Here is a 19,941-nt window from a genome sequence, read left to right as displayed (position 1 = left end):
CCAGTAACAGAGTCTTTCCAGCATGACTTTCAGTAGAAAAGAGTTACTGAGTGCTCCTGGGGCAACGCTGTTGGCTGAGCTGCCCATTTTACTAGTGAGAGTGTTGGCAAGGCTTAGGGTTTAGTAGCAGAGAGGTTGAGAGTTTGGTAAAAGAGACAATCAAAATTATAGTGCAAAGAAAATGGGAGTAGCTACAGATTTTTGGGTGAAAATATATGATAAAGGTAACAAAGTATTTTACACATTTGCTTTTAGGTGTTGCTGCTCCTTATCCAAGAGGTATATTCTGTTAGTGAGTTGGATTTGCAAAGTAGTCTTTAGCTGATTATAAATGTTTTCCCATATTTAATACTGTTGGGGGAATTTGGAAAAAGAAATCAAAACCGGCAATTTTTTTTCTTTTTAGCTCTTGCTACTTTTGGGAAGTGGGTAGGAATAGTAGACTAAGTGGAAAAAGAAAACTCAGACTAAAAAGCAAGATTAAAGAATTTTTCTATTCTGATCACTTTCTGGTATAACACAGCATGTAGCATTATGTTGAAAAGTAATAAAAGAGAACAGCTTAGTTTCTAATCCTTGAAATGAAAATTTGCAATTTTGCTTGAATGGTCTTGATACTTGTTTCAGGACTGGCAATCTTAGTGCAAGAAATGAACTGAAATTACTGATGTAAAACCACCAGAGAGTCCCTAAGTTTTGAAGAGAAATTGATAAGGTAATCACCGAAAGCTCTCAGAAGTTAAAGCCATTTTAAATTGAAAGACCTCAAAGGTTTAATCTCTTCTACTGATATCTTGATTTATAGTGGTAATAATTCTAGTATGTATGATCATTAAAATAAGATCTCACAAGTAACCAGAGCAAATAAATATGTTAAATGTGTAATTTTTCAAAGATTTCTCCAACACTGAAACTCAGCCACGGCCTGTAGAACAGGAACAATATTGAAATACTAATGAAGTCTGAAAACGTCTGTGTTTTTTGCTTCTTGATTTTGTTTTGTGAGAGGAAAGACTTGCTTAAGGAGATTGTGTCTTACACTGTACTAATTAATGTAGCCAAGGGAAGAACAGAGATTTCTACCAGAAAAAGCTTTGTCTATTCTTTTACAAACCCTAAAAGAAAAAAAAAGCTCATGTCATACTGTATTTTTGTTCCCATATTAATAAAATTATTATTAATATGGGAACAAAATTATTATTTTGTAATTAGAATTACTATCTGTAATTATTATTACTATCTGTCTGAGCCCATACCATCTTTGTTGCCTATGACTTATATAAATTTGTGTGTGACACTCTTCTGTTAGTACCAATTCTCAGTCAATGCTAGCCAACATTTTTACTAATGCTTTAAAAATTCAAAATCACTCATGGCAAAAATTAAGTTTCAGGTAATGATAATGGCAGTCACTACTCCAGAATGTAGCAGAGCCATAACATGAATTAGTTGTTGGAAATTAATTCTATAGACAGTGTTATTACTTTTACTTATATTGCTGAAAACTCTGCTATGCTTTAGCTATAATTCATCAGTCCTGACTGAGATTTTTACTGTGTGCAAAATCTATGTTCTTTGTGCAGAAAATCAGAGGAGATGATCATAACCATCTCTTGGGCTGCACAACCTATGAATTCCTCTCAAAGCTATTCTGTTTTTAATTTCTTGGTATTATTCAACTCTTTTTGGCTGAATTAAACTCTCGACAGTATTATATTGGTTTAGATATGGCATAGGTATATATATGAATGCATATTAGATACAGATGCTTACTCTTATTTAGAAATCAAATTAAAACATGGTTTTATTAGAGCATCACCCAGAATAGCGGACTTTCATCATTCTGGCAAAAGGAAATTTAATGGAACAAACTCATTTAAATTTCTGTGTCTAAAGTCTCAAAATGAACTTTCCTGTCTTTGTGTAGTGAAGAAAGGAGTTCACATGGCTCTGCATAGGTTTTAGTCCAACTAAAATCTAAACTTCTGTCTGGAAATTCGCTCTGTCTCTCCTCACTGAGAAGTCAGGAAAGTTGGCACCTTCTCTAACATGGCTTATGGGAGGGAGATCCATCTTGGAACCTTTTCCTTTGGAAGCAGTAACAGGCAATTTCTTTGTAGTTCTTAAATAATTACCCAGTTGATGTGTGAATATATGAGAACAGCAAAGGAATAAATCACCACAGCAGCAGCTATATGCATTTTTTATAGTATCCCAATTTTCTCTCTTTCACACTGCACAATAGAAGAAAATGTTTATTTCATTGCTAATAGTTGGCACTATGCTGAAAACCAGTAAAGTTAATGAGAAAATTATTATGGCAGAGAAATACCGGTCAGTTTTCATCTAGTTTTTAGAAATGATGGATCTAGGATAAAACTGCTTTTAGTAGGCTTTGAATTTGGTCATGATGTTTTTCCTAACACCTTTGCTGTTCTGTAACCTTTCAGTATCTAACATAGGTTTGGAAATTTTCTGTTGTATTTATAACAGAATTTTCTGTTGTATTTATAAGGTTGAAGCTTATACTTTTGTTTTCACCATGTCAAAATGGGAAACAAACATAAATGTTAATAAATCCTTGTTTGCATTCAAGTTTGCCTTACTTGAAGGCAAAGAGCTATACATCACTGCATCTCTGATGTTGATGCAATCTGAGCAATGAGATGTATCACTGCATCCCATTGCTCTTTTCAGTGTGCTCAAGCATGTCTGTAGAGGGGCTGAGGTGCCCTTGGCTCTACTGGAAACATTATGTCATCATCTAAACAAGATGTTGTTATGCCAGAAAATGATCAATACTTTGATGAGTAGCTGCTGGCTCAAAACTGCATTGTTATTTTATAAAGGACCACTTGGAATACATTCCAAAGCATTTCCCATGGTATAAAGCTCTAGGGATTTGATTTGTCTCTCTGCCCAGGAAAATGAGTTGATTCATCTCTGAATACATGTCTGCCAACCTCAGATAACAAGAAAAAATGCATCTTTTGCCCACATTAGGCTTCAGCCTTTCAACTTTTTAAATAGTATACTCTCTTTGTGAAGGAAGTACTTCACATACCAAGAATTAATTCAGTGGGGAAGAGAGGAAAAGCTTTTAGCCTTTTTCCTGCTGCTGAGACCAGATGAGCATACCCTTGGGTCTGTGTGACCACACAGCCCTGGCAGCGCTTCAGTGGGTGGAGTGCAAGGGCTGGCAGCCCCCAGAGGCTTAACTTCGAGAGGGTGCAGTGCTGCAGTCCTGGAAAGAGTGCAGTGCTGCAGTCCTGGAGAGAATGCAGTGCTGCAGACCTGGAGAGGATGCAGTGCTGCAGTCCTGGAGAGAGTGCAGTGCTGCAGACCTTGAGAGGGTGCAGTGCTGCAGACCTTGAGAGGATGCAGTGCTGCAGTCCTGGAGAGGGTGCAGTGCTGCAGTCCTGGAGAGAGTGCAGTGCTGCAGTCCTGGAGAGAATGCAGTGCTGCAGACCTTGAGAGGGTGCAGTGCTGCAGACCTTGAGAGGGTGCAGTGCTGCAGACCTTGAGAGGGTGCAGTGCTGCAGACCTTGAGAGGATGCAGTGCTGCAGTCCTGGAGAGGGTGCAGTGCTGCAGTCCTGGAGAGAGTGCAGTGCTGCAGTCCTGGAGAGAATGCAGTGCTGCAGACCTTGAGAGGGTGCAGTGCTGCAGTCCTGGAGAGGGTGCAGTGCTGCAGATCTTGAGAGGGTGCAGAGCTGCAGTCCTGGAGAGGGTGCAGTGCTGCAGACCTTTGAGAGAGTGCAGTGCTGCAGACCTGGAGAGGATGCAATGCTGCAGTCCTGGACAGGGTGCAGCACTGCAGACCTTGAGAGGGTGCAGCACTGCAGACCTTACCCCTGACCCCCCCAGTCAGCTCCCCAGCCAGGCTGCAGTGCCAGTGCTGACATCTGTGCCTGCCTCGGGACCTGCAGCTGAGACAAACCAGAGCCACAAGCCTCTGGGCCAGTGCACTGGGAAAGGCAGGACTGATACAGCTGAAGGGGTCTCTGCTGGAACACGTTCATCTCTTTGCTGAGAAACAAGTCTTGCAAAAGATTAGTGTTGTTCAGAGTGCTAAACTAGCATCGCTTTGGATAGTATCACTAGTATACAACAACCAAGGATTATGTAACTGGTTAGCAAAATGGATTAAAAAACCTTTTTGGGGTTTTCCTGTATCCTTTTCATGTAGTTGGCAGTGGCTTTAGTAAAAAGGCTGTATGGAAGTCCTGTAGCTCCTTATGAATACCCTGTCATCTGAGGGGAAAACACTACCTTGCTAGCTATCAAAGCATCATTTAACCCTCCCATGGACTCCTTTAATTCTTCTATTGGCTCAAGTCCCAAGTAATCCAATTTGAGGATTTAAATGCATATAGACATGGAATTATTTTGTGAAGGTCTTTTTCCTTTTATACTGATGAGGAAAATAATGACTCCAATAACCTTAATATGGGAGAGGAAAAAAAGGAGAATTCAAAATCTTTCAAAATGTTCCTTATTCTTTTTGCATTAATTGTCTGTTTATACTAAGCTTGATGGAGACTCAGTACCTAGTAGAGTTTTGAATGAATTTGACTTGTCTAATAGGGAGAAGTTGCTCATTGGTGTTAATCAGAGTAAACAGATATATTTACCTTGACAGAAGGCATTCTTAACAATGCCTACTCACTTCTATTCTACTTGTTCAGGCCTAATTTGTCAAAAATGCTCCCAGGTTCTTCCTTGTGTTCTGGGGTGCTGAAAGTATTGAATAATTCATTTTCATTCTAGCTCCATTTAACTATTACAACCCACCATCAAAACGCTGATTATAACATTAGGCTTGTAAGAGCTTCAGAATTATTGACAAAAACAATGGTTATTGTCTGGAAACCTAACCAATGTAGAACCTGCTTTTCATTCAGAAACAATGTAATTCACTGCATCTGTAAGACAAGGTCAGCCTGAATACTTATTTCACCTTAAAAGAATTCCTCAGTGTTTGTTTACTGTTTTGTTTCTTTCAACAGTGAAGCCGTATGATATTTCAGCTGAAGAAGCAGGCAAGGAATTTTATCAGTGCTCTTGTGAAAAGCCTTTCATAGCATCCATCAGCTCCTGAAAACTTCAGTGGGATTGTTCATCTCTGTGATACCATGGAAAAAGAATCAATATCTGAGAGATCTATTGTAAGTTTAGGAGTCCTGAAGAAATCAGCCAGCGATAGGCATCTGTGGTTCTTTGAATGTTTATTCTTTCACGCAGTCTTTTTTTCTTTTGCCACCTGCGCATCTAACCTGCATTGTTATTGATTTTTATCTGGCAAATAGGCCTCAATATACACATATACGATGCCTGGGAGAAACTGAGCCTAGGTGGAAAGGTTTCACGCTGCCCTGAGAAACACTGATTTTTCTAAAAAGCTCAGATACAGATATTATGAATTCTAAGAACAGTAACCTTGAACAAAGACTTTTTTTCCCAGAAAATATCTGAGAACTTTTTAACAGACACAGGAAAGATGAGCCTTGTGTGCTTTTGAGATGACTCAAAACTTGGTCCCTCCTGTTAGAATTAGTTCACTTCATTTGTTCTTTATTATGCAACAAACTGAACTTGTAGCATCACTGTATAAGTAGCTCTCACTATCCTTTCACATAGGATCAATTTAGGCAGGCAAAAATAAAAATTTGTCTTATTATTCCTCATATAAATGTATCATCAATGCCCATTGACTTAGTTTCACTTCTCTGTTGACCAAGTATTGGACTTGTTCAATTTTTCCTATTGAAAGAAGGACATAGCTCAGGAGCATCTTCCCACTTGCAGAGGAGTAGCTGGGGAGCACCTTCCTTGCCACCGTTTTTTCCATCCTGTACACTACCATAAATGGAGTTTCACATTTTCTGATGATTCCTTTCTGAGAAAAAGCAAGCAGTTTTCTCTGAGGTTGCTATTAATATCTCATTATGAGATTATGATAAGAGATTTCCCTGCAGTCTGCCAGCAAAACAGCTGTTGGAGTAGATGTGTTGACACTGCTCAGTGCTGTAATGTTTTGGTAATCTCAGTCTTGAAGATAAAGTCAGGCATCATTTGCAGCATGTACAGGTGTCAGTCAGCTGCAGACCAAGAAGTTCTGGAATGATGTTTGAACCTGGCCTCTCTCATGTCAGTATGACCACGGGGTTGCTAATCTGCATTTTTGGAACCTACCTACTTTGATAATTAGTGTATTAGGAAACAAAGTGTCTTTCTTAGAATAACTGCAACATTGACAACATTGAGATTGTGATGGAAATATGTTAATACAGGAAAAGAGAAAGAAAGTCCTTCCTGAATTTTGAAGAGCACATCCTACTTAATCCCACACTTGGAAGTGTTGTCCTACTATGCAGAAGAATAATTGGAGGGTGATTTCTGCTTGAGATGAGTAAAAATTCCTTCATGTTTCTTTTTCTATTTTTAAGGTGGGTTTTCAGTCAACTCATACTTTCCCTATACAAAATTCTCAGAGATCTGGCAAAAAATTATTGACTTAGAAAAGAATTCTTCTTAATTCCACTGCTATGATAGCTGTGCAAACTCATACAAAAGCTGCTTGAGCAGCAGTAGTAAAAACTGTGCCAAATACATTCAGCTGTTTACTTTCAAGCTAGGAAGTGCTGCAGGGATCTTGGCATATGGCCCCCACTATTTGAAATCTGAGGAAATTCCCACTGGGTCTGAGACCAAACACTTTCTTGCAGCCATTTGGTGGGCTTTTACTACTGTGGTGTTTTAAAAGCTGTGATGGTTAGCAGCCTCTCACTGCTCAGGAATCCAGCTGAGCTGCCCTACAGAGTGCTGTTCAGTTTGCCATGGTTGCAAGCACAATTCCGCCACTCCTAGCTGTGTTCTGCCTACTTACAGCAATGATTAGTTTCTTCCCAAGACTTCAATATAAAAGTCATCTGAACTGAGTGATGTGCAGTGCTTCATTCTTCTTTGATATGTTTTTTAATAGCAAAGCTGTGAATTATTGTTTTTTCACATTAGAATTTTCAGAAAAAAACATTCCTTACATTCCTGGTTTTATTCTAGTGGCCCTAGATAAGCAGGCTGAAAACAAACCAGTAACAGAAAATTAGGGTTTTTTATGTAAGAGGCAGGATTAAATCTCTCTAAACAGTACTTACTACTTATTGATTAATATAGAATTCATGCATATTAATAAAAACAGTGTTGGTAAAATCTATTATTAATAAAAATAGTGTTGGTAAAAGTGGCAAACCGTCTTTCCTTTCTCATCCTTCATTTTTCACCAGTTTGATGTTTCTAATGTGTCTTTTATGCTGAGAAGGAATCAGGACATTATGGGGGTTAACTCATGATAATGACAATAAAGGGTAGAAAGGTTGATTGTAGACTGCAAGTTTAGTAGGCCCAACATTTCCTACATTTGATCAAAGTAATTATGGGTTCCAAAGCCATCCCCATGGCCTCCTTGTCACAGCTTCACTGCTGCAATTCAGACTGGTGCCTAGCTATGGGAGGTCAGCTGCACTGCAGCCTGAGAAAAGAAGGGTAACCATTAAAACCAATTTGTGTTCACTGTCCTAGAGCATTGTAATAAAGGGTTTGTAATTGGATTTTTTTCCAACAAGCCTTGAAACTATTCTTAAAGTTGCCTCGTTTTGCATCAAAGAGAAAAATAATTTTTTGAACGACCACTGATTTGATGGAAGTTTTGCCCACTCATAAATGAATTTTAAAGCACAATGGAAGAACCTGACTGTCTGAGAGAGCTTCCCATGGGCCTTGTAAAGGTCAACCAAATTCCAAGCCAACCATTTCCCCTACAACAAATATTACCAAATGAGATTGCATCTTGGGGACTGTAGTGCTTGTTATTTTGTGCATTTGTGCTATGCCCTGCCCTTAAATAATGAAGAACATTTACTCGATCATTTATTAGTAGCTTGCTCTAAACAAGATGATTCGTTTATGGGCTGATTTTCTGCTTCTACTATGAATTTTCAAATATTGATATCTCCAAGGAAAACAAAAGATTGTTTACTAAAGAGGAAAATGCATTATGCCTTCCAAATTAATTGGTAGGAATAAACTTGAAACTTGACTGCTTGTGTGGTTTAGTTAGTGCATCAGCTTGAAGTAGCTTCTTCACCAAATTAAAGAGACACAGCCCTTCTGTGCTCACCATGCTCCTGTATGAGTCAGAGATTTCCATAGAAAGTGCATCCACCTGTGGATTTCTGATCAATGGAACATCTTTTGTACCTGCTCTTAAGAAAATTATACTATACCTTTTTGGGTTTAGCTGGATTGCTTGAATCCTTATTGAGTCATTTATAAAAACATCTCAGCAGCACTGGGTAGTATGTGTGGTTTGGGTAGACTATATGAAAGTGACTAATTCCATACAGCCAGCTGGAATATGTGAAAAGGAGGATGGATGGATGATATGATAATACCCCAAAGATACTCTAGAAGCAGGTTTGACTGAACATACCCCGCCAGCTAGTGCTTCTGGACTCCTAAACCAAAACAGGACTCTTCTACATGGGCTTCGAAGTAGCTACAAGTGTGTTAGCACTTGCTGCCTTACAGCAACAGCATCTTTGAGACCACGATAATGATGAACGTGGTTGTGATTTCACTGAGTTGCCATTTCACTAGCTGTCAATTACATCTTTCAATAAAAAATAGATATGAAAGGAATCAGACATTCTATACTGTCGCACTATGACGTGAAATAACTCACACATTCATGATAGATGCAAAAGAGGGAAAAGAGAGGAAGTTTATTTCTGACCTCACAATATATAGAATTCTAAAAGTGAGAGTGGATTGGAGGATGGAATTGCTACCTCTCCAACCACACTGGTTAAACCAACAGTCCATCAATTCTCTTCTCCTACAAAGAAGAATGCAAAACAAACATTATTTACATGACAGTGCATGAGAAACTCTAGTAGAAATATGTAAATATCAGAAGGCATAGAAAACATTTAAAAGAACAGGGCAACACTATACTATTTATTTAAGGTGTGATAGATCACTTGTATCAGTGGACAAATAAGCACTATGTATTGTATTATTGGTAGATTGGGGAAGAGGAAATAATTAGGTGAGCTACTCACCCAAATACTGATTTTGTAGAGGGTGTCTCTTCAGATTCAGTTCCAGATGGGTGAATACCAGATTTGCTTCAGCCTGATAATAACTTCACCCTTACAAAACTGTTTAAAACCAGGCCATTTTCATCTGGTGGTCACCAAAACATTTCTACACTAGCTGCTGTCTCTTGAAGTTACTGAGATACCAGCTTGAGTTTATTATAACTCAGCCATTACTTTTCCTTAAAACCTGTTTGGCTTTTTGAATACTTGAACTGTAGCTGGAATTTGAAACGCATGAAACCATGGAAGATCAGGTAGTGGCCATCAACTCTGAGTTGTCCTAACTCATTTTTTGCCAGGTGCCCATGACAATTTGGAGCCTTGTGTGACATACAAAGGCCAGTAAAGGCGGGAGAGGTGCATTTTTTAAAAGAGATTATGTTTTCTAAACCATGGAAACTATTACACCAAAAAATGAAGCTGATAAAACCATATAAAAGGTCTGGTCTTGTGGCCTTGGGCTAAATCTAAGTTTTGAATGAGCACTGTAACCTGATCTAGTTTAGCAATATGGTTCAGAGCAATAATGCAGTTTTGAAGCAAATACTTCATTAACTGTCTGTTCGTTAAGTTCTGAGGATGGCTGTGGTACCTATGAAACAGATTCTGTTTGGAAGAAAACCAAATCAGGTGCTGCAGTGCTTTTCAGTAACATTCCTGATTTGGTTGTGGAATATGCCACCAAAAGGTGCTCCAGTTTGTGCCTATTGTTTTTCCTTGAGCTTTGGATGTAATGGTGATGTCTTAATTGGGAAATCAGCTCACATCTAAACAAGGGGAAGCCTCCCAGCCCTCTTATAATGGATATGTAAGGAGTCTTAGCATGACACTCTTTCATCTGACTGCACTTCTAGTAGAGGACAAAATTTGTATAATTAGAAGTTCTCTTAGCTAACACACTAATCCTGGGATTCAGGTGATAAAACTCTTGAGGTCTCCCTGATAAGGAGTCATCAGCCATGAAGCATGATATTCTGCTGCTCAAACCTAGGCATTTAGTGCTGTTATAGATGTTGAGTAGCTGTAGGGTACCCCCCGGCCACCAGCTACTGCTACAGAGCATGTGGGTCTTTTCTGAGACCTTGTGTCATAATCTGCCTCTTCCAGACAGGCATCTTGGCTATCCAGAGGCCTCTCAATTCGCATTGGGCACTTTGCTTTAGGCAGCTGGATCACAGTTGGGTTCAGCTCCCAAGTATGTGCTAAATAAAACCAAAAAAATCTGAAAAAACCTGAAGTTGTGAACAATGTCAGAAGAGATTAGAAATCCAAAGGCTTCCATGGCTTGGGTCCAAATTCAGAGTTTTGGTGTCTGTCCAGGAAGTGGAAGAGGTATGGGAAGTGAGGGTGAGGACTTGCATTTTAAGTCTGCTTTATCCACATATGTTTATGCCTTTCCATAATTCATACCTTCAAAAGTAATTTAGGAGACAACACTCTAACACTCATTAGGCTGTATCTCACTTTCTGGGAAGAAAGAATGATTTATTCTCACATATCACACTCTCTGAACAGCTAAGTAGATTACCAGAGAATTGAACACAGAAAGGAGAAACTTTTAGTATTTTTAGGTGTTAACATCATTATTATCCAGTGAATTTGGAGGTTCAGGTAAATGTTTTTCTATCTGGCTGTACATGCACATATGCACCACATGTTTTGCAGCATCTTCAGAGAATGAAAGGAATTAACATATTTCTTCAGTTTTGTCTTTACTCGTGTTGCTTTTTATCTGATCACTTCTGGAGAGCCACATTGTGATTGATTCAAATAAGTAGGAGCAGTTTGTCTGCTTTAACCCAACCTCATGCTGTGTTGCTGTCGACACTGCTATGCATGTTTCTGTAATCAGCCACATGAAGCATTCATTGTCTGTCTTCTGAAACACTGCATCGTGAGTACAGGGGTTTGTGCTGGTTAAAAAGGGAAGGTATGGGGGTTTATCTCCTTCTGCTTATCCTGTTTGTTGTTGGGTACTATCAGCTTCTGTTAAGTCTAGAGCTGCATTTCTAGTTTTTACTGAGGCGATCTGTAGCACACTTCTCCATTTCTCTCTCCCCACTTCATTTTCTATCCCAGAGTGTTCATAATGCTTCCATGCAAGACCAGAACGATTTGTGATGTTGAGATTATTAACCATATGGTACAGGCAGTAAGTCACACATGCTTTCTCAGTAGCCAGGGATTGCTGGCTGTGAAAGACACGTATAGCATTACATTCGCTTCTGTCCTAAGAATTCTAGTCACAGCCTCATAATTTTGTAAAAAAAAAAAAAAAAAAAGGCAAGCGGAATGGCATGTTGTACAAGTTTAATTAGACTGAAGATTTATTTTAACTCATTACTACTTCCCTGGTTTCTATTATAGTTGCTGTTCTGTCCCTTTATGGGCTCATGCCCATCCTGCTGTGACAGAGGAGGAAGTTTTTCACAGCTAAATCTAGTACAAATGTTTTATTAGTTCAAGTCTCATTATTGCATTTTCTTTTCTAATCAAGACAAAGAATCTGCCATTAAGAATATAATCTTTTTCCCACTTATAGCTACAACCATTTATAGCTACAACCATAAAAGCAATTGGTTCAAATCATTCCTTTGCACTCAAGGTTCTTTTTTGAAACATCGATTACTCCTAATTGTCATTTCTCATCCATAATGATTTAAAATTGTGTCTTTCAGAGTCATGATTTTTGCAAAACAGTTCACATTACACTGTCTGGAGATAGTTTTGAGGTGATTGATTTTTTCAAAGCATTGCACTGATATCTGATTCATAGTTCTGAATAAATTAGCTGATTGACTAAAACCCTGTGCAATCTTTTAAAAACTATATAACTTTCATCAAAAGCTACAATTTGTATAAATTGTATTTCAAATTATATGTAGACTAGTCATCTCTAAATATGTTTCCCATAAAATGGTGTGCTCCAAATTAGTTAGCCATTGCCACCTGGTAAGATAAAAGCTTGTAAATGTGTATTTCATTACTGTTCAGTCTTTGAATTTTCTTTTCAGTACACTCATAACTATCCCAAAATTACTGTCATCCCTTTAAACAACTATGAAGTTGGGTACAGCAAAGTTCCTTAAATATATTTGTTTACTAGAAAGAAATATTTAACTTCAGTTATGAGCTGGACCTCTTTCTTCAGCATTGCCCTCTTTTTTACTGTGCCTCTATTTTACTGTGTCTTCTGCTCTTAGCTTTCCATTTAAATATAATACCAGAAAATCAAAAAGAGAGTATGTCAATTCAAGTCAACATGCATGCTGAGATGTCAAAAGGCATATGCATAAATAACTCTGCTTTGTGGATTTTATGCAAAGTATTGGCATGTATTTGCATTCTAGTATCACTGATTCAGACAACTTCATACCAGCTGTCATCATCTCTACTACAGTAGCAATCTGAAAAACAATCAAAGTGAAAATTACTCTATTCAGACAAACTGCTGCAATCCATCTTTTATCTTATCTTTCAGAACCTCGGTCTGAAAAAGAAAATTTCACCTACATTTCTAAGCATTTACTTTAGGTTCATATTGTATTTTTAAAATATTGGACTAACCACAGAAAGCAACGTTGTTAATTAAATCACATGAATTAACTAAACTTGTGCCTAGGAGAAAATTCAATCTTATTCAAAGAAAAAAACTCTTCCTTCATTTACCTTAAATCTGAAAATGCAACTCTGAAGGAATCTACAAACAGGGTCTTTGTCTTTACAAAGGTAGGTAGTTATGAAAAAATAAATTTGTGCACCTGTGAACTTTCAAATTAGATAATGAATCAATAACACGACTGATGAAACTGTGTCCCAACACTAACAAGATGGAAAAAAGAAATATTATTTTTTATTTCTTAGACTCCTATCTTTTCTGAGTAACTTTGTTCTCCTAAAGGTATTGTGTATGTTTGCTTTTTTCTGAAGAAATCAAAATTGTGGAATAATTTTAATTAAAATATGAAAATATAAATCATGATTATAAATAATTTTTCAAAGTGGACTTTCAGCAAAGTTAACTCTGTGCTATTCTATTTTAAAATGACAGTATTCACAAGAAAGAGCTTAATCCATGAAATACTGTTAGTTTAGTCAAATGTCTTTGCCCTTCTGAGCATCCTTCCTCCTCATATAGTAACTCTGCTGTCTTGTAAATAGTGTCTGTGTCTTAGAACCTCTCTTGCTCCTGTAGGAAGATGGAATTCAAGATCCACCTTTAACCAATTATTTACAGTCATGTAAACATAATGAAAGACACACAAGCCTGTGAATATCAGTCAAAATATCTTCCAAGAAGGCTGGGGTGAATGTTTGTGTTTCATAGTATATTTGATAGGTGATAAGTTCAAAAGGAGAAAAATTGATGAAAATTTTGAAGAACCTTCCCAATGTCAAATAGGAAGTAGGAGGATTTTTTGGTAACCGGTCATTTGGCATTTCACTAGCTCCTGAGTGAGCTCAATCTACCTATGTTCACAGGAATGATTGCAGCTTTAGTTAGAAATGATACATCAGTGTCATTTCCTTGGTGATAAGGAAAAAATGAAAATTATTTAACATAATAATATGAATTAGGTTTATGTTTCATCTGATTCAGTCTGTATCAGGTCGATTTTTAATCCTGGCACCTATATAGAATCAAGAGCTTTTTTTAAGAATGTAGATTCTTCGCATAAACATTCTGATGTCTTTGTTGTTTATGGTTTTCTTTTTGATTTATTAACATTGGAAGGCTACAGATATTTCCAGTAATACTTCGAAATGAATAATTGATTTGACTGCCATGGATGACATTGCTGTTCATATGGGTTTTTTTTAAATTTTATTTTTATTTTATTATAGTAAGAAGATCATGGGTATTTATGTAGTATTTGTATATTACTATAGTAAGACCATGGGTGGTGCCTACAGAGATGCTTCCATGGTTGCCTAAGTACTAGATACTTTATCTGGTTTTATCTGCTAGACTGATTAGTCCAGCTAAGGATATCTTAGGTAATATTTGGTCTGAAGTGTCACAATAAATAATGGGGCAGTGCTTATTTGCTAGTGTTGATAATCTGATTATCTGTATTTCTATTTAGTTCCTGTGTTGTTAATGAGGCTATACAGAACTGAAGGAAGTATATAATATTTTTCATTGTGAGATCGTTTTATTTAAAAAATATTTCACTAGTTGGTTATTTTAAGTCTTATAAATATACTCCCCAGATTTTTATTTTCTGCTTCAGAGAAACAGAAACTGGTTTGGTTTATATCCTCTTTGGAAAGGGGCTGTTTCTACTGCCTCCAAAGTCTGTGTGATTTTTTTCTCCCCTGTTCTTTCCTATTATTTTACTTGCAGTGTTAATTAGTAGTTTCACAGTGTGTTCTTCTAAAAGCAGCATAAAAACAAGTCTCTCCATCTTAAGTGTAAGAATAATTTTCCTTTATTTTTTTAGTTTATGAATGGCACGTTGCCTGGTGCAAGTTTGAAGAGCCTTGATATGGATTAGAACCCTGCCTGCTGAAGCAAAGTAATTTGAGAAGTACTCTGGGAATAAAAGATACATTAAGATGGCTCCAGTTCGAGGTCTAAAAATGAGTTGGGAGAAAAATTGTTGTTTCGGTGATGGTAGGAATTTTTATGTTAACAATACTTTCATCCTGAAGCTGTTTTATTGCATAGATTGGAGCCCACACTTGAAATTTGTCAATCGTGTCATGCTGGTGGCACAGACATGCTCTGTAATAGTGTAAAAAAACCCTTTAGGCAGTCACAAACCATAAAAAAAATCCTACTGTTCTTATACTCAGAATGTACAAAAGTTAGTACATATAAGTGAGGTTGCTATTGAACATGACACATGGTTTGATAATACTTCAATATCAGAACTATAAAAAAGTATCTACCTGCCCAGAGTTATATCTTCTTAGAGCTCTTCTTGAGAACTGGTCCCTACACATGGTTCTGTAAAAAAGCACCTGGACATGCTCCAGGCAAGGTCTGCATGGGCCTGGTTTTTAGGGACTGGAAGTATCAGCAAAGCATACCTCATAGAGAAAAATAGACTCTTACTATACAGCTGAGGGGTGGACAGAAGAGAGAAACTTTCTGATGTCACTTTCTTCATAGACTGACAGAACCATAGAGTGATTTGGGTTAGAAGGGACCTCAAATATCTCATTCCAACCCCTCTGCCTTGGGCAAAGACACCTTTCACTAAACCAGGTTGCTCAGGGCCCCATCCAACCTGGCCTTGAACACTTCCAGGGAGGGGACATCCATACCTTCTCTGGGCAACCCATGCCAGTGCCTCACCACCCTCACAGTAGAGAATTTCTTCCTAGTATCCAATCTAAACCTGCCATTTTTCAGTTTAAAACCATTCCCCATATTCATATCACTCCATGCCACCATAAAAAGTCCCTCCCCAGCCTTCTCGTAGGACTCCTCTAGGTACTGGTCTGACACTGACAAAGAACATCATCATTCTGGCAGACAGGGACCTTTAAATGTCATTGTTTTTTAAAAAGATGCAGTTAGTTGAGGGGGGGTCTTAAATCTCCTCTGGGACTTTGGTTGAGACTAATAATTAAAATAGAAGTAAGGAACTTAAGAAAGAAACACAAATCAATATTTCTGTGTAGGTGGGAGCCACAGCTACAGCAGCTTGAAACAAATAATATTTAGTATTTTTCACAGTGATAGGCAGTTTATGCAGAGAATATACAGGGAGGTTGAAGCTTTGGAAGAAAGGAAGGATTCTGTAAATTTCCATGGTTCAGGAACAGCATGTAACATTTCTCTTTGTAAGAAAACAAAGTACCTTTTGGATCTCTTCCCACATCCTGCTGTATATCAACAACTTTCTCTCAATTACCTTTTGGCTCAAGTGAATAAAGGGCTGCAATCATCCTTTTTAACAAGCCTTTAAAAGTGCTCTTTTTTTTTTCCAGATCATTTCCAACAATAAATGCAATTTAAACTTTTATGATAAAAGTGTGGAAGAGCTTTAAAATAGCCCAGGTATTTTTCTAGAGAAGGTGATGTCATTCTTTCCATCAGCAGAAATGCAGAACTCATGCTTTAGTCTTTGTTTGCTGATAAGTAGAAAAGGAATTAGAATATTAGTCAGGATTTTGATATTTAAAATTAATTATTTTCCTTTGCTTTATTATCTTTGTCAGCTAGTTTTCATTTTCCAAAAGTATTTCAATTACCAAATTTGACCTCTAGGTGTATTTACACTGTTCTAATGTGACTTATGTGTATAACTGAGAATAGAATTCTATTGATGTGTAAGTACTTCAATTTGCCTGACATGAACTGAGATAAAATTTTTTTATGACTCCCAAGCAGCCTTTTAAAAACTTTCCTGGGGTATTTTTCTTTGGAAGAAAAGAAATACCTCATAGTTACTTGTGGGCAGTAAAAAAAATAAAAATAAAAAAGTAAAACCCTTACTGATTTTGGTTCCAGTTTTAAATTCTTGAGCAATGAGATTAATGTTTCACTTCTGCACTAGTTCTCATTTGGACAAGACCACAGCTGACTCTCACATACATATTCAAGGAACAATATTAGGAACAACTTCACTGATGTTGAACTTCCTTCTCTTGCTTCAGCAGGACTGAGCATAATTGCAGACATTCCTTAGGACATGGAGGAGTCCTTGAGCCTGCAACCATCTCCCTGGAAGCACTGGGCATAGCAGCTGAAGGGCTCCCTCACATGTCTGTGACTAGCTGTGTTTTTCAGAGCTCCTGCTACAAATCTGTGATTCCCTCTAGAATTCCAACACATAACTGAGTAGAATGGCCAATTATGGTGGAATATGATTCTTCTTTGTTCTTCAGCATATTTATGTGAGCAGTATCCAGCTTTCTTTCACTGTAGTTAAGATCTTTTTCACTTTAGACTCACGCTCTCAGATAAGATTGGATGCACAGTACTTTTAACCTCTGCCAAAATAATAGAAGGGCATGCTTGATTTTCACTATGGAAAATAAATTAGTTGCAGGATCCTAATGAAGAAGCACACATGCAAGAGATTTGGAAGAGTGATAGCTGGAGTTTGTAGTGATTTAAATCAATACTTTGGTAATGCAGGTCATGCTGAAGAATATGTCTCTGCTGCTGTTGATTAAATAGATGTACCTGCTTAGAAGAGTTTCTTAATTGACTGCCTGCATTATCATGTAATGATCCTGTTCAGAATAACAGAGTTACTAGAGTTAAGTACTTTTTATAGAGATCTCAGAGTCATAGAATGATTTCCTGCTATGGGCAGGGACACCTTCCATTACATCAGGATGCTCAAAGCCCCACCCAACCTGGCCTAAAACACTTCTAGGGGTGGAGCATCCCCAGCTACCCTGAGCAACCTGTTCCAGTGTCTCACCACTCCAGGTGGGTCTCACAAGAGTAGAGTAAAAGGGGAGAAATGTCTTCCAGGGTGGGCAGGCTGGCCACACTTCTTTTGATTTAGCCCAGGATGCAGTTGGCATTCTGGACTGCAAGAACACATTGCCAGGTCATGTTCAATTTTTCATCCACCAGCACCCCCAAATCCTTCTCCTCAGGGCTGCTCTCAATGCTTTCATCTCCCATCCCATATTGATACTGGTGATTACCCTGACCCAGGTGTGGGGCCTTGCACCTTCCCATGTTGAACTTACTGAGGTTTGCAAGGGCCCACTCTTCAAGGCTGTCAAGATCCCTCTGGATGGCACCCCTTCCCTCAGGAGTAACAGCTGCACCACTTAACTTCGTGTCATTTGAGATGAATTACCTACTCTAAACTCAGACACTAAGAAGAGAAATTTGGCTTTAAACACTGTGTTGTTTTCTAGGTAGTAAATGGATCATAGCAATAAACTTTGTAAGTCCTACATTCTTCCCATTTGACATTGTGAATTGTACTCATTACATAATGTATTATTATTTCCAAGTTAACTACAATTGCAACCTTTCCTGTGGCCTCTCTAGAGCTGTGAATAAAGTTTGGTGTTTTTACAACTATGCCATTTCTCAGGGTGTAGCCCTGTGATGGGATATCTTTACCACCAAGGCAATAAATCCTGCAATTTACTGGCATCACTGCATCCACAGTAATGTCCCCTCAGTGGTAATTACAGGCTTAGGTAATAAGTAGTAAAACAATAATTGATGTGCGTGTTTTAGTCTACTAAATCAGTCGTCCTTTAAAAATTATTTCTCTGTTACAATCAGGGAAGAAAAACATAAAGTACTAATACAGATTGAAAATAAAAATGTGTTGGCTCAAATTTGTCCTTTATTTTTAGAGACAGCTGCACATGTTGATATTCAGGGATCTACCAGAGAGTACCAGAGCAGACTCAACAAAGAAAAGGTAAGAATTCCTACAAGACATTCCTGTAGCAGCATGAAGTATCCCAAATCTTGGGCTCCTCAACACAGGATAGACATGTTGCTCCTGGAGCAGGCCAAATGGAGGGCAACAAAGATGATTAAGGGACAGAAGAATCTCTCTTATGAGGAAAGGCTGAGGAAGATGGGCCTTTTCAGTCTTGAGAAGACAAGAATAAGAGCAGACCTCATCGATGTATATAAGTATCTGAAGGGTAGGTGTCAAGAAGATGGAACCAGGCTCTGCTCAGTGATGCCAAGCAATAGGACAAGAGACAACAGGCAGAAACTGATGCGGAAGAAGTTCCACCTTAACATAAGGAAGAATTTCTTTACTGTCAAGCTGACCATGGGCTGGAACAGGTTGCCCAGAGAGGTTGTGGAGCCTCCCTCACCAGAGATTTTCAAGAACCATCTTGGTGCAATTCTGTGCAATGTGCTCTAGGATGGCCCTGACTGAGTAGGAAGGTTGAACCAGATGACCACTGTCATCCCTTCCAATCCTATCCATTCTGTCATTCTGTGAACAAAACACTAAAACAGTGTGCAAAGAAGAAGTGGCTTCTTCTTACCTAAACAAGTAAGAAATGTGGATGCCATTCCTGCTAGTGGTGCTCGTACACTTTATAAGGCTTCTAACAGACCAGAGAATATTTAATCAGTTCTGTATTTTACAGTTCAAGACTTTAGCCTTAAGTAAAAAAAAAAAAAAAAAGATTTTTCAAATTAATAAGAATAAAAGGAAACCATCATAGGCAGGAATGGTAAAAAGAATGAACTTTTTATTTCTTCAGCTAACATGGATCACAGTATAAGAATATTGATTCTGTGACTGTAGGCTATAAAAGATTAAATCTACTTTGCCCACTGGAGAAATGATAAATAAGTACCTCTGTGTAATATTTTTAAGATAACAGCTTTATATTAGTGATCCATTCAATTTTGGAGCATGTCTGAAGCGTTCAACAGTAAAAGCCTCCTGTGGGAGGGAGCCCGTGTTGGAGCAGGGGAAAGGCTCCTCTCCCTGCAGTGGCAGAAGCAATGTGTGATGGACTGAGTAACCCCCATGCCCCATTTCCCTGCCTCTGCAGGGGAAGGAGGTAGAACTGGGAAGGAGGGAGGGGTGGAGGACAGTGTTTTTAAGGTCTTTATTTTGCATTACCCTGCTCTAATCTTCTTAGTAATAAATTCAATTATTATCTATAATTTGAGTGTGTTTTGCCTGTGACAGTATTTGGTGAGTGATCTCTTTATGTCCTTATCTCAGTCATGAACACTTTGTTACATTTTCTCTCCCTTTCCAGCTACAGAGGGGAGCAATAGGCTTTTTGTGAATGACTGGCACCCAAACAGGGTCAACCCACAACACCACCCAAGTGCAAGATGGATGATAAGAGATGACGTAG

General features: G+C 38.1%; 1 long non-coding RNA gene across 2 annotated transcripts; it reads left to right on the top strand.

Moving 5' to 3' along the window:
* Positions 1-9,754: 9,754 nt before the first annotated feature.
* Positions 9,755-19,741, top strand: LOC137473785 (uncharacterized). Of its 2 annotated transcripts, none has more exons than XR_010998984.1 (2): positions 9,755-10,506; positions 18,451-19,741. It is a non-coding gene; the product is annotated as an uncharacterized lncRNA (long non-coding RNA). The 2 variants fall into 2 exon arrangements; XR_010998986.1 differs by lacking the exon at positions 18,451-19,741 and adding an exon at positions 15,848-15,900.
* The last annotated feature ends 200 nt before the right edge of the window (positions 19,742-19,941 follow it).

The sequence above is a fragment of the Anomalospiza imberbis genome, chromosome 5, assembly GCF_031753505.1.
Source record: "Anomalospiza imberbis isolate Cuckoo-Finch-1a 21T00152 chromosome 5, ASM3175350v1, whole genome shotgun sequence".
NCBI classification, from domain to species: domain Eukaryota; kingdom Metazoa; phylum Chordata; class Aves; order Passeriformes; family Viduidae; genus Anomalospiza; species Anomalospiza imberbis.
This window is presented reverse-complemented; position numbering and strand designations above follow the sequence as displayed.